Source organism: Arachis stenosperma, chromosome 8 (assembly GCF_014773155.1).
Source record: "Arachis stenosperma cultivar V10309 chromosome 8, arast.V10309.gnm1.PFL2, whole genome shotgun sequence".
NCBI classification, from domain to species: domain Eukaryota; kingdom Viridiplantae; phylum Streptophyta; class Magnoliopsida; order Fabales; family Fabaceae; genus Arachis; species Arachis stenosperma.
Genome location: NC_080384.1, coordinates 23,917,415 through 23,930,989, shown reverse-complemented (window position 1 = coordinate 23,930,989; position 13,575 = coordinate 23,917,415). Strand labels below are relative to the sequence as shown.

Below are 13,575 nucleotides of genomic sequence, written 5' to 3'. Positions count from 1 at the left end.
TTGTTGTATGGCCTTGATGAATGGTATGTTCACATGCAGAGATGCAAACAAGTCTAGGAACCTTGAGTATATTCTCTTCCCCACAGCACCATTGAGCAGTTGGGGAAATGGTGCATAGAGCTTCAGCAACTCTTGTTGTGAGATTTCTGGTTCTTGGTGATCTCTATCCTCCTCCTCTGTTCAGTTGTTTTCAAGCTGTTGGGAGAGGTTGCTTTGTTTGTCTTCATCCTCTTGATCACTTGTAGTGACTATTTTGCAATCTTCCCATCTTACTTTCTTTGCCTCTCCTCTTGGGTTTTTCTCCGTGTCACTTGGGAAGCTATCAGTAGGTTTGGGAATCTTCTCCGCTAAGCATCCCACTTAAAATTCCAGCTTCTTGATGGTCTCTCCTTGGTTCTTAATGTTGGCTCTCACCTCTTCTTTGAACACCTTGTCTTCTTGAATCTCTTGGCATATTCCTTCAAGTAAGGTTTCAAGCTTAGAGAGTCTATCATCAATTGATGGTAAATTGGGATTAGAGATGGGAGGATGAGAGGTGTTGTTGTGGGGGTGTTGATATGTCTTCTGTGTGAATTGTTGATGGGCTGCATTGTTGTTGAAGTTGTAATGCCTCTGGTCTTGGCTTTGCTCTTGCTGATTCTCCCACCCAAAGTTTGGGTGGTTCCTCCATCCAGAGTTGTATGTCTTGGAGTATGGATCATGGTTCTGTCTTGGTGAGTTCCCAATGTAGTTGGCTTGCTCAAGGTCCTCTTCTTCAACTTCTTCTTGGGTTGTTGATGAGGTGGTGATTGCTGCCACTTGGTTCCTCTCCATCTTCTTGGTGAGGTCAGCTAACTGCTTGGTGATGAGCTTGTTCTGAGCCAGCAGAGCATCTACATTGTTTAACTCCATTACTCCCTTAGTGTTTCCTCTTTCAGAAGCATAGAAGTAGTCATTCTCAACTACAATTTCAATGACATCTATTGCTTCTTCAATGGTCTTCTTCTTGTTCAAGGATCCTCCAGAGGAATGATCTACTGCCTTCTTTGATTCATATGACAAGCCTTCATAGAAGATGTGCAGTTGGACCACTCATTGAACATCTCTGGTGGGCATCTCCTCGTTAGGTCTTTGAACCTTTCCCAAGCTTCATAAAGTGTCCCCCCATCTTGCTGTCTGAACGTCTGTACTTCGGTTCTCAGCCTATTGATCCTTTGAGGGGGGTAAAACCTTGCCAAAAACTTATTCACTACCTCCTCCCAATTTGTCAGGCTTTCTTTTGGGAAGGATTCAAGCCATTTGAATGCCTTGTCCCTGAGAGAAAATGGGAACAAGAGCAGCCTATAGACATCCTGGTGGACTCCATTGGACTTCACTGTGTCACAAATCCTCAAGAAGATGGTTAAGTGTTGATTCGGATCTTCTTGAGCACCTCCTCCAAATGAGCAATTATTCTGCACAAGAGTGATGAGCTGAGGTTTTAGCTCGAAATTGTTGGCATGTATGGTGGGCTTCTGAATGCTGCTCCCACAGTTGCCTAGGTTGGGATTGATATAAGAGCTTAACACTCTTTTATCCTCCCCAACATGATTTGCTCTACCTCCTCCCCCATGGTTATTAGCCTCTTCTTCATGTTGGTTTTCTATGTTGCCTTCCATGTTTAGTTCAAAGTGTTCCTCCTCCTCTTTAGCATCGATTGCACGTTTCCCTCTTGCTTCCCTCCTTAATCTAAGGAGGGTCCTCTCTGGTTCAGAATCGAAAGAAGTTGAAGCCCCGCTTCTTCTCCCTGTCATACAACCAACAAGTACAAGCAAGGAAAAACTATGTGCAGAAAATATTGCTGTCAGAATTACTGTTAGTTGTGAGTGATGTAATATATCAAACAGTTAGTGGGTTAGCAAACTGAATTGTAAATAACAAAGAAAAATGAAAGAGTAGACGGGGGAAAGGAAAGGAGTTAATTAAGACAGAAAGTAAATTACTCAAACAGAAATTAAATCGACAAAACAAAAATGCTCAATCTAGTAATCTTCCAATCTAATCATTGTTGATGCACAATCAATCCCCGGCAACGGCGCCATATACTTGATGCAGGTGGAAATTGTCTCTCAACAAATTTCCTTCGGCAAGTGTACCGAATTTGTCGTCAAGTAAAAACTCACAATAGAGTGAGGTCGAATCCCACAGGGATTGATTGATCAAGCAACTTTAATTAGAAGAATGTTCTAGTTGAGCTAATTCAGAATTTGGGTTGAGAGTTGCAAAAAATAAAATAGCAGTAATGTAAATAACATGAAAAGTAAATGCTAGAATTAAAGAGCTGAAAGTAAATGACTGAAATTAAATTGCAGAATTGTAAATGGGAATGGGGTGTTTGCTCATGAACATAAACGCAGAAATTAAAGAGAATGGGTTAGATCAGAATTTGGGGATTTCATTGGGCCTAGGAGATGTTGCAATTTTCCGGATCAAGTCATTTTCATCTCTTCCTCAATCAATGCACTCATTGATCTCCTTGGCAATCTTAATTGATTGAATTACAATTTCTTGCAATTCAATCTCTCAAATCTTGATCAATAGCCAATTCCTTGGTCAATTGCTCATGAGAAGAGATGAAGTGTGGTCACTGATTATACCACATGCATTTCCCAAATCAAGTATTGAGAGGATTATAGTCACATATCCATCCAAACCCAATTTGGTCCAGCATGAGAAAGCATTTCTAGCTTGATCTCTTCATTCCTCTTTCAAGTAAAATCAAGAGAAAAGAGAGAAGAAGAATAATGAAAACTAGTATTGATCCATCAAATTACAACAGAGCTCTCTAACCCAATGAAATGGGTTTAGTTGTTCATAGCTCTAGAAAATGAAAAAAAAAAACAAAGATGGAGAATACATCAATGAACTAGAAAAGCAGAGTAAAATACAGAGAGTAGTTCTCTCCCTTCAACCTCCAGAACTCTCTAATAATTCAAAGCTACTCCTATATATACTACTCTTCTCAGCTTCTAGTTGGTTCTTCAAGTCTTGGGCCTTTGGATCTTGAGTTTGAAGCTGTTCTTTTCTTTATTTGGGCTTGGTTTTACTTGCAGAGAGAAAGTGTGAAGTGGGCAGAGACTTTAGCTCAAGACGTTAGAGGTGTTAACATTCAGTGAGAAAATGGGTTCGAAAACGTTAGTGTCATTCAAATTTTTCACTAATGTTTCTTACCCAAGTAAAGGCCACGTTAACTTCAACGTTAGTGGCACAAACGTTGCCACTAACGTTGCTTCTTTGTCGTTCGCACACGTTATTGGGACTCAAATTTCCCAATAACGTTGAGAGCCTCTCCCTTTCCTACGTTAGAGTCCACGTTAACTTAGTTAACGTGGCTCTTTTAACGTAGGTGTGCCAATCTTCAAGAACGTTAGTGACACTCAACATTGTCACTAACGTTCCAATATGCCCCTATTCTTGTTAGAGTCCACGTTAACTAGGTTAACGTGGCTTCTAACGTGGCTTTGCAAACCATTTCCAACGTTAGTGACAATGTTGAGTGTCACTAACGTTGGCTCATCTTTCACTCATTGCCGTTAGCTTCCACGCTAACTATGTTAACGTAGAAGTTAATGTGGCTCCTTGGGGTTTTGTGGTTGCTTCCAACGTTAGTGACAATGTTGGGTGTCACTAACGTTGTCGACCATTCTTGCCTCTTACGTTAGCTCCCACGTTAACTGGTGCGCGAAATTGTGAACTATACTTTTTCACAACTCTCATAATCCCTGGTAATGGCTCCAAAAACTTGGTGCGCTCAATACCATGGCATTACACAACTTCGCACAACTAACCAGCAAGTGCACTGGGTCGTCCAAGTAATACCTTACGTGAGTAAGGGTCGATCCCACGGAGATTGTTAGTATTGAAGCAAGCTATGGTCATCTTGTAAATCTTAGTCAGGCAAACTCAGATATATATGGTGATGAACGAAAATAACATAAAAGATAAAGATAGTGATACTTATGTAACTCATTGGTAGGAACTTCAGATAAGCGCATGAAGATGCCTTCCCTTCCGTCTCTCTGCTTTCCTACTGTCTTCATCCAACCCTTCTTACTCCTTTCCATGGCAAGCTCGTATAGGGTCTCACTGTTGTCAGCAGCTACCTCCCATCCTCGCAGTGAAAGCTAATGCTCAATACACTGTCACAGTACGGCCAATCACCGGTTTGGTTCCCTCCCCTACCGGAATAGAATAACTCTTTTGCGTCTGTCACTAACGCCCAGTAGGTTACAGGTTTGAAGCACGTCACAGTCATTCAATCATTGAATCCTACTCAGAATACCACAGACAAGGTTAGACCTTCCGGATTCTCTTGAATGCCGCCATCAGGTCCTGCCTATACCACGAAGACTCCGAAGAATCCAAGAGATATTCACTAAGCCTCAGATGCTTGTAGAACAAGAATGGTTGTCAGTCACCTTGTTCATGAGTGAGAAGGATGATGGGCGTCAATCATCACCTTCATCATGTTGAAGAACAAGTGATATCTTGGATAAAGAACAAGCGGAATTTGAATGAAAGAACAATAGTAATTGCATTAATACTCGAGGTACAGCAGAGCTCCACACCTTAATCTATGGTGTGTAGAAACTCCACCGTTGAAAATACATAAGCATAAGGTCTAGGCATGGCCGAATGGCCAGCCTCCCAATGATCTAAGAACTAAAATGTCCAAAGATGATCTAGAGATCTAAAAGTGATCAAAAGATTCTTATACAATAGTAAAAGGTCCTACTTATAAGAAACTAGTAGCCTAGGGTGTACAGAAATGAGTAAATGACATAAAAATCCTCTTCCGGGCCCACTTGGTGTGTGCTTGGGCTGAGCAATGAAGCAATTTCGTGTAGAGACTCTTCTTGGAGTTAAACGCCAGCTTTGGTGCCAGTTTGGGCGTTTAACTCCCATTTAGGTGCCAGTTCCAGCGTTTAACGCTGGGATTTCTTGAGGTGACTTTGAACGCCGGTTTGGGCCATCAAATCTTGGGCAAAGTATGGACTATTATATATTGCTGGAAAGCCCAGGATGTCTACTTTCCAACGCCGTTGAGAGCGCGCCAATTGGGCTTCTGTAGCTCCAGAAAATCTACTTCGAGTGCAGGGAGGTCAGAATCCAACAGCATCTACAGTCCTTTTGAGTCTCTGAATCAGATTTTTGCTCAGGTCCCTCAATTTCAGCCAGAAAATACCTGAAATCACAGAAAAACACACAAACTCATAGTAAAGTCCAGAAAAGTGAATTTTAATTAAAAACTAATAAAAACATACTAAAAACTAACTATATCATATCAAAAACATACTAAAAACAATGCCAAAAAGTATACAAATTATCCGCTCATCACAACACCAAACTTAAATTGTTGCTTGTCCCCAAGCAACTGAAAATCAAATAAGATAAAAAGAAGAGAATATGCAATGAACTCCAAAAACATCTATGAAGATCAGTATTAATTAGATGAGCGGGGCTTTTACTTTTTGCCTCTGAATAGTTTTGGCATCTCACTCTATCCCTTGTAATTCAGAATGATTGGCTTCTTTAGGAACTTAGAATCCAGATAGTGTTATTGATTCTCCTAGTTAAGTATGATGATTCTTGAACATAGCTATTTCTTGAGTCTTGGCCGTGGCCCAAAGCACTCTGTCTTCCAGTATTACCACCGGATACATACATGCCACAGACACATAATTGGGTGAACCTTTTCAGATTGTGACTCAGCTTTGCTAAAGTCCCCAATTAGAGGTGTCCAGGGTTCTTAAGCACACTCTTATTTGCCTTGGATCACAACTTTATTCTTTCTTTTTCTTTCTTTTTCTCTTTCTTTTTTTTTCGATTTTTTTTTCGTTTTTTTCTTTTCTTTTTTTTTTGAAATGCTTTTTCTTGCTTCAAGAATCATTTTATTGATTTTTCAGATCCTCAGTAACATGTCTCCTTTTTCATCATTCTTTCAAGAGCCAACATTCATGAACCACAAATTCAAAAGACATATGCACTGTTTAAGCATACATTCAGAGAACAAAAATATTGCCACCACATCAAAATAATTAAACTATTATAAAATTCAAAATTCATGCAATTCTTTCTTTTATCAATTAGGCACGTTTTTATTGAAGAAAGGTGATGGATTCATAGGACATTCATAACTTTAAGGCATAGACACTAAGACACTAATGATCATAAGACACAAACATGGATAAACATAAAGCATAATTTTCGAAAAACAGAAGAACAATAACAAGGAAATCAAAGAACGGGTCCACCTTAGTGATGGCGGCTCTTTCTTGCTCTTGAAGATCCTATGGAGTGCTTGAGCTCCTCAATGTCTCTTCCTTGTCTTTGTTGCTCCTCCCTCATGATTCTTTGATCTTCTCTAATTTCATGAAGGATGATGGAGTGTTCTTGATGCTCCACCCTCAGTTGTCCCATGTTGGAACTTAGTTCTCCTAGGGAGGTGTTTAGTTGCTCCCAATAGTTTTGTGGAGGAAAATTCATCCCTTGAGGAATCTCAGGGATCTCATGATGAGTGAGATCTCTTGTGTACTCCATCCTTTTCTTGGTGATGGGCTTGTCCTCATCAATGGGAATGTCTCCCTCTATGTCAACTCCAACTGAATAACAGAGGTGACAAATGAGATGAGGAAAGGCTAACCTTGCCAAGGTGGAGGTCTTGTCCGCCACCTTATAGAGTTCTTGGGCTATAACCTCATGAACCTCTATTTCTTCTCCGATCATGATACTATGGATCATGATGGCCCGGTCTATGGTAACTTCGGACCGATTTTCCTCTTGAATCTTGCTTCCATTGTGCGCCCTCTTCACATATGACTGTGAGGACTTGGTCCAACCTTTGATCAAAGTTGACCCTTCTAGTGTAAGGATGCTCATCTCCTTGCATCATAGGCAAGTTGAACGCCACCCTCACACTCTCCGGACTAAAATCCAAGTATTTCCCCCGAACCATAGTGAGATAATTCTTTGGATTCGGGTTCACAATTTGGTCATGGTTCTTTGTGATCCATGCATTTGCATAGAACTCTTGAACCATCAAGATTCCGACTTGTTGAATGGGGTTGGTAAGTACTTCCCAACCTCTTCTTCGGATCTCATGGCGGATCTCCGGATATTCACCCTTTTTGAGTGAAAAGGGGACTTCGGGGATCACCTTCTTCAAGGCCACAACTTCATAGAAGTGGACTTGATGCACCCTTGAGAGGAATCTATCCATCTCCCATGACTCAGAGGTGGAAGCTTTTGCCTTCCCTTTCCTCTTTTTAGAGGTTTCTCCGGCCTTGGATGCCATAAATGGTTATGAAAAAGCAACGCTTTTACCACACCAAACTTAAAATGTTTGCTCGTCCTCGAGCAAAAGAAGAAAGAAGGGAGTAGAAGAAGAAGAAATGAAGAAGAGGGGAGATGGTAGTGTGTTCGGCCAAGAGGGGTAAGAAAGGGTGTTTAGGTTGTGTGAAAATGAAGAGTTGAAGAAGGGTATTTATAGGAGAGAGGGGGGTAAAGGTTCGGCCATGGAGGGTGGGTTTGGGAGGGAAAGTGGTTTGAATTTGAAGGGTGAGGTTGGTGGGGATTTATGAAGGATGGATGTGAGTAGTGAAGAGAAAGATGGGATTTGATAGGTGAGGGGTTTTTGGGAAAGAGGTGTTGAGGTGATTGGTGAATGGGGGAAGAAGAGAGAAGAGTGATGGTAGGGTCCTGTGGGGTCCACAGATCCTGTAGTGTCAAGGAAAAGTCATCCCTGCACCAAATGTTGCTCAAAATCACGTTTTGAGCTATTTCTGGCGTTAAACGCCGGGCTGGTGCCCATTCCTGGCGTTTAACGCCAGGATCTTGCCCTTTACTGGCGTTTAACGCCAGTCTGGTGCCCCTTTCTGGCGTTAAACGCCCAGAATGGTGCCAGACTGGGCGTTAAACGCCCAACAGCTAGCATTACTGGCGTTTGAACGCCAGTTTCTTCTCCTCCAGGGTGTGCTGTTTTTCTTCCTGTTTTTCATTCTGTTTTTGCTTTTTCATTGTTTTTGTAACTTCTTATGATCATCAACCTACAAAAAAAGATAAAATAACAAAAGAAAATAATTAATTATAAAACATTGGGTTGCCTCCCAACAAGCGCTTCTTTAATGTCATTAGCTTGACAGAGGGCTCTCATGGAGCCTCAGAAATGCTTAGAACCGTGTTGAAACCTCCCAACACCAAACTTAGAGTTTGAATGTGGGGTTTCAACACCAAACTTAGAGTTTGGTTGTAGCCTCCCAACACCAAACTTAGAGTTTGACTGTGGGGGCTCTGTTTGGCTCTGTTTTGAGAGGAGCTCTTCATGCTTCCTCTCCATGATGACAGAGGGATATCCTTGGGCCTTAAACACCAAGGATTTTTCATTCACTTGAATGATTAACTCTCCTCTGTCAACATCAATCACAGCCTTTGCTGTGGCTAGGAAGGGTCTGCCAAGGATGATGGATTCATCCATGCACTTCCCAGTCTCTAGGATTATGAAATCAGTAGGAATGTACTGGTCTTCAACTTTAACCAGAACATCCTCTACAAGTCCATGGGCTTGTTTTCTTGAATTGTCTGCCATCTCTAATGAGATTCTTGCAGCTTGCACCTCAAAGATCCCTAATTTCTCCATTATAGAGAGGGGCATGAGGTTTACACTTGACCCTAAGTCACACAAGGCCTTCTTGAAGGTCATGGTGCCTATGGTACAAGGTATAGAAAACTTCCCAGGATCTTGCCTCTTTTGAGGCAGTTTCTGCCTAGACAAGTCATCCAGTTCTCTGGTGAGCAAGGGAGGTTCATCCTCCCAAGTCTCATTTCCAAATAACTTGTCATTTAGCTTCATGATTGCTCCAAGATATTTAGCAACTTGCTCTTCAGTGACATACTCATCCTCTTCAGAGGAAGAATACTCATCAGAGCTCATGAATGGCAGAAGTAAGTCCAATGGAATCTCTATGGTCTCATTTTGAGCCTCAGATTCCCATTGGAACTCAGAGGAGATTGGTACACGCCCACTGAGGTCTTCCTCAGTGGCGTCTTCTTCCTCTCTTTCCTCTCCATATTCGGCCATGTCTATGGCCTTGCACTCTCCTTTTGGATTTTCTTCTGTATTACTTGGGAGAGTGCTAGGAGGGAGTTTAGTAACTTTCTTGCTCAGCTGACCCACTTGTCCTTCCAAATTTCTGATGGAGGACCTTGTTTCATTCATGAAACTTTGAGTGGTCTTTATTAGATCAGAGACCATTGTTGCTAAGTCAGAAGTATTCTGCTTAGAACTCTCTGTCTGTTGCTGAGAAGATGATGGAAAAGGCTTGCTATTGCTAAACCTGTTTCTTCCACCATTATTATTATTGAAACCTTGTTGAGGTCTCTCTTGATTCTTCCATGAGAGATTTGGGTGATTTCTCCATGAAGAATTATAGGTGTTTCCATAGGGTTCTCCTAGGTAATTCACATCTTCCATGGAAGGGTCCTCAGGATCATAAGCTTCTTCCTCAGATGAAGCATCCTTAGTACTGTTTGGTGCATTTTGCATTCCAGACAGACTTTGAGAAATCAAATTGACTTGTTGAGTCAATATCTTGTTCTGAGCCAGTATGGCATTCAGAGCATCAATCTCAAGAACTCCTTTCTTCTGATTAGTCCCATTGTTCACAGGATTCCTTTCAGAAGTGTACATGAATTGGTTATTTGCAACCATTTCAATCAATTCTTGAGCTTCTGCAGGCGTCTTCTTCAGATGAAGAGATCCTCTAGCAGAGCTATCCAAGGACATCTTAGATAGTTCAGAGAGACCATCATAGAAAATACCTATGATGCTCCATTCAGAAAGCATGTCTGAAGGACATCTTCTGATTAATTGTTTGTATCTTTCCCAAGCTTCATAGAGGGATTCTCCATCCTTCTGTCTGAAGGTTTGGACTTCCACTCTAAGCTTACTCCATCTTTGTGGTGGAAAGAACTTTGCCAAGAAGGCATTGACTAGCTTTTCCCAAGAGTCCAGGCTTTCTTTAGGTTGAGAATCCAACCATATTCTAGCTCTGTCTCTTACAGCAAAAGGGAATAGCATCAGTCTATAGACCTCAGGGTTAACCCCATTAGTCTTGACTGTGTCACAGATTTGCAAGAATTCAGCTAAGAACTGATGAGGATCTTCCATTGGAAGTCCATGGAACTTGCAATTCTGTTGCATTAGAGAAACTAATTGAGGCTTAAGCTCAAAGTTGTTTGCTCCAATGGCAGGGATAGAGATGCTTCTCCCATAAAAATCGGGAGTAGGTGCAGTAAAGTCACCCAGCACCTTCCTTGCATTGTTGGCATTGTTGTTGTTTTCGGCTGCCATGGGTTCTTCTTCCTTGAAGAATTCGTTCAGGTCCTCTAAAGAGAGTTGTGCTTTGGCTTCTCTTAGCTTTCTCTTCAAGGTCCTTTCGGGTTCAGGATCAGCTTCAACAAGAATGCCTTTGTCTCTGCTCCTGCTCATATGAAAGAGAAGAGAAAAAGAAAATGTGGAATCCTCTATGTCACAGTATAGAGATTCCTTGAAATGTCAGAGGAAAAGAGAAATAGAAAGAAGAAGGAGAAGAAGAATTCGAACTTTAATTAGATAAGGTTCGAATTGTGCATTTAGAAGGAGTGGTACTCCACAAATAGAAGGATGTGAGAAGGAGGGAAGAGGATTTTCGAAAATTCAATTAAAAGATTTTGAAAACATTTTGAAAATTTGATTGATAATTTTCGAAAATTGAAAGTGGAAGAGAAATCAAGTGATTTTTGAAAAAGATTTTGAAATTAGAAACTAAAAAGATTTGATTGAAAACTAATTTGAAAAAGATGAGGTTAAAAAGATTTGATTGAAAAGTCATGATTTTAAAAAGATGTGATTGAGAAGATATGATTTGAAAACAATTTTAAAGGATATGATTTGAAAACAATTTGAAAAGATGTGATTTTTTTAAAAAAAATTGATGACTTGCCTAACAAGAAAAGATATGATTCAAACATAAAACCTTCCTTAATAGAAAAGGCAAAAAATGTTCAATCAAATCATTAATTGTTAGTAAGTATCTTTGAAAAAGGAAAGAAATTGATTTTGAAAACATTTGATTGAAAAGATATGATTTGAAAAAGATTTGGTTTTGAAAAACTTTGAAAACTTGAAAAAAAATTGATTTGAAAACAAAATCTTCCCCCTAGCACCATCCTGGCGTTAAACGCCCAGAATGGTATACATTCTGGCGTTTAACGCCCAAAATGCTACCTCTTTGGGCGTTAAACGCCCAACCAGGTGCCCTGGCTGGCGTTTAAACGCCAGTCTGCCTTCTTCACTGGGCATTTTTGAATGCTCAGCTTTTTCTGTATAATTCCTCTGCAGTGTGTTCTGAATCTTCAATCCCTTGTATCATTGACTTGAAAAGACACAAATTAAAAATATTTTTGGATTTTTAATAATTAAAATGCAACAAGAATCAAATAACAATGCATGCAAGACACCAAACTTAGCAGTTTGTATACTACTGACACTAATGAACTGAAAATGCATATGAGACACACAAAATACTCAAGTCAATAGAATTCAAAGATCAAAACAAGAAATATATGCATGGATTCGAAAAATGTAACAAAAACATGCATTTGACACCAAACTTAAGATGAGACTCTAGACTCAAACAAGAAATATTTTTGGATTTTATGATTTTGCAAATTTTTTTTGTGTTTTTTCGAAAATTAAGTGGAAAAAGGTATCAAAATTCTTAATGAGAATTCCAGGAATCAGTGCAATGCTAGTCTAAGACTCCGGTCCAGGAATTAGACATGGCTTCACAGCCAGCCAAGCTTCCAAAGAAAGCTTCGGTCCAAAACACTAGACATGACCAAAGGTCAGCCAAGCCTTAGCAAATCACTGCTCCAAAAGCAAGATTGATACGAAATCAACAAGCTCTTGTGGTGATAAGTTGAAACCTCGGTCCAATCAGATTAGACATGGCTTCTCAGCCAGCCAGATTTCAACAAATCATCATGAAACTCTAGAATTCACCTTCAAGAATTTCGAAAAAAAATACCTAATCTAAGCAACAAGATGAACCGTCAGTTGTCCAGCCTAAACAATCCCGGGCAATAACACCAAAAATTTGATGTTGTTGCCGGATCTTGGCACTGATGTTACCAAAGGCTTGCTCAAAACTAGAACAATCCTCGGCAACGGCGCCAAAAACTTGGTGCGCGAAATTGTGAACTATACTTTTTCACAACTCTCATAATCCCTGGTAATGGCTCCAAAAACTTGGTGCGCTCAATACCATGGCATTACACAACTTCGCACAACTAACCAGCAAGTGCACTGGGTCGTCCAAGTAATACCTTACGTGAGTAAGGGTCGATCCCACGGAGATTGTTAGTATTGAAGCAAGCTATGGTCATCTTGTAAATCTTAGTCAGGCAAACTCAGATATATATGGTGATGAACGAAAATAACATAAAAGATAAAGATAGTGATACTTATGTAACTCATTGATAGGAACTTCAGATAAGCGCATGAAGATGCCTTCCCTTCCGTCTCTCTGCTTTCCTACTGTCTTCATCCAACCCTTCTTACTCCTTTCCATGGCAAGCTCGTATAGGGTCTCACTGTTGTCAGCAGCTACCTCCCATCCTCGCAGTGAAAGCTAATGCTCAATACTCTGTCACAGTACGGCCAATCACCGGTTTGGTTCCCTCCCCTACCGGAATAGAATAACTCTTTTGCATCTGTCACTAACGCCCAGTAGGTTACAGGTTTGAAGCACGTCACAGTCATTCAATCATTGAATCCTACTCAGAATACCACAGACAAGGTTAGACCTTCCGGATTCTCTTGAATGCCGCCATCAGGTCCTGCCTATACCACGAAGACTCCGAAGAATCCAAGAGATATTCACTAAGCCTCAGATGCTTGTAGAACAAGAATGGTTGTCAGTCACCTTGTTCATGAGTGAGAAGGATGATGGGCGTCAATCATCACCTTCATCATGTTAAAGAACAAGTGATATCTTGGATAAAGAACAAGCGGAATTTGAATGAAAGAACAATAGTAATTGCATTAATACTCGAGGTACAGCAGAGCTCCACACCTTAATCTATGGTGTGTAGAAACTCCACCGTTGAAAATACATAAGCATAAGGTCTAGGCATGGCCGAATGGCCAGCCTCCCAATGATCTAAGAACTAAAATGTCCAAAGATGATCTAGAGATCTAAAAGTGATCAAAAGATTCTTATACAATAGTAAAAGGTCCTACTTATAAGAAACTAGTAGCCTAGGGTGTACAGAAATGAGTAAATGACATAAAAATCCTCTTCCGGGCCCACTTGGTGTGTGCTTGGGCTGAGCAATGAAGCAATTTCGTGTAGAGACTCTTCTTGGAGTTAAACGCCAGCTTTGGTGCCAGTTTGGGCGTTTAACTCCCATTTAGGTGCCATTTCCAGCTTTTAACGCTGGGATTTCTTGAGGTGACTTTGAATGCCGGTTTGGGCCATCAAATATTGGGCAAAGTATGGACTATTATATATTGCTGGA

The 13,575-nt window shown here is 40.6% G+C and overlaps 1 non-coding gene across 1 annotated transcript; it reads left to right on the top strand.

The window, feature by feature from the left end:
• The first annotated feature begins 9,853 nt into the window (after positions 1 to 9,853).
• LOC130947085 (small nucleolar RNA R71) lies at positions 9,854 to 9,961 on the top strand. The gene has a single exon (XR_009072497.1). It is a non-coding gene; the product is annotated as a small nucleolar RNA R71 (small nucleolar RNA).
• The last annotated feature ends 3,614 nt before the right edge of the window (positions 9,962 to 13,575 follow it).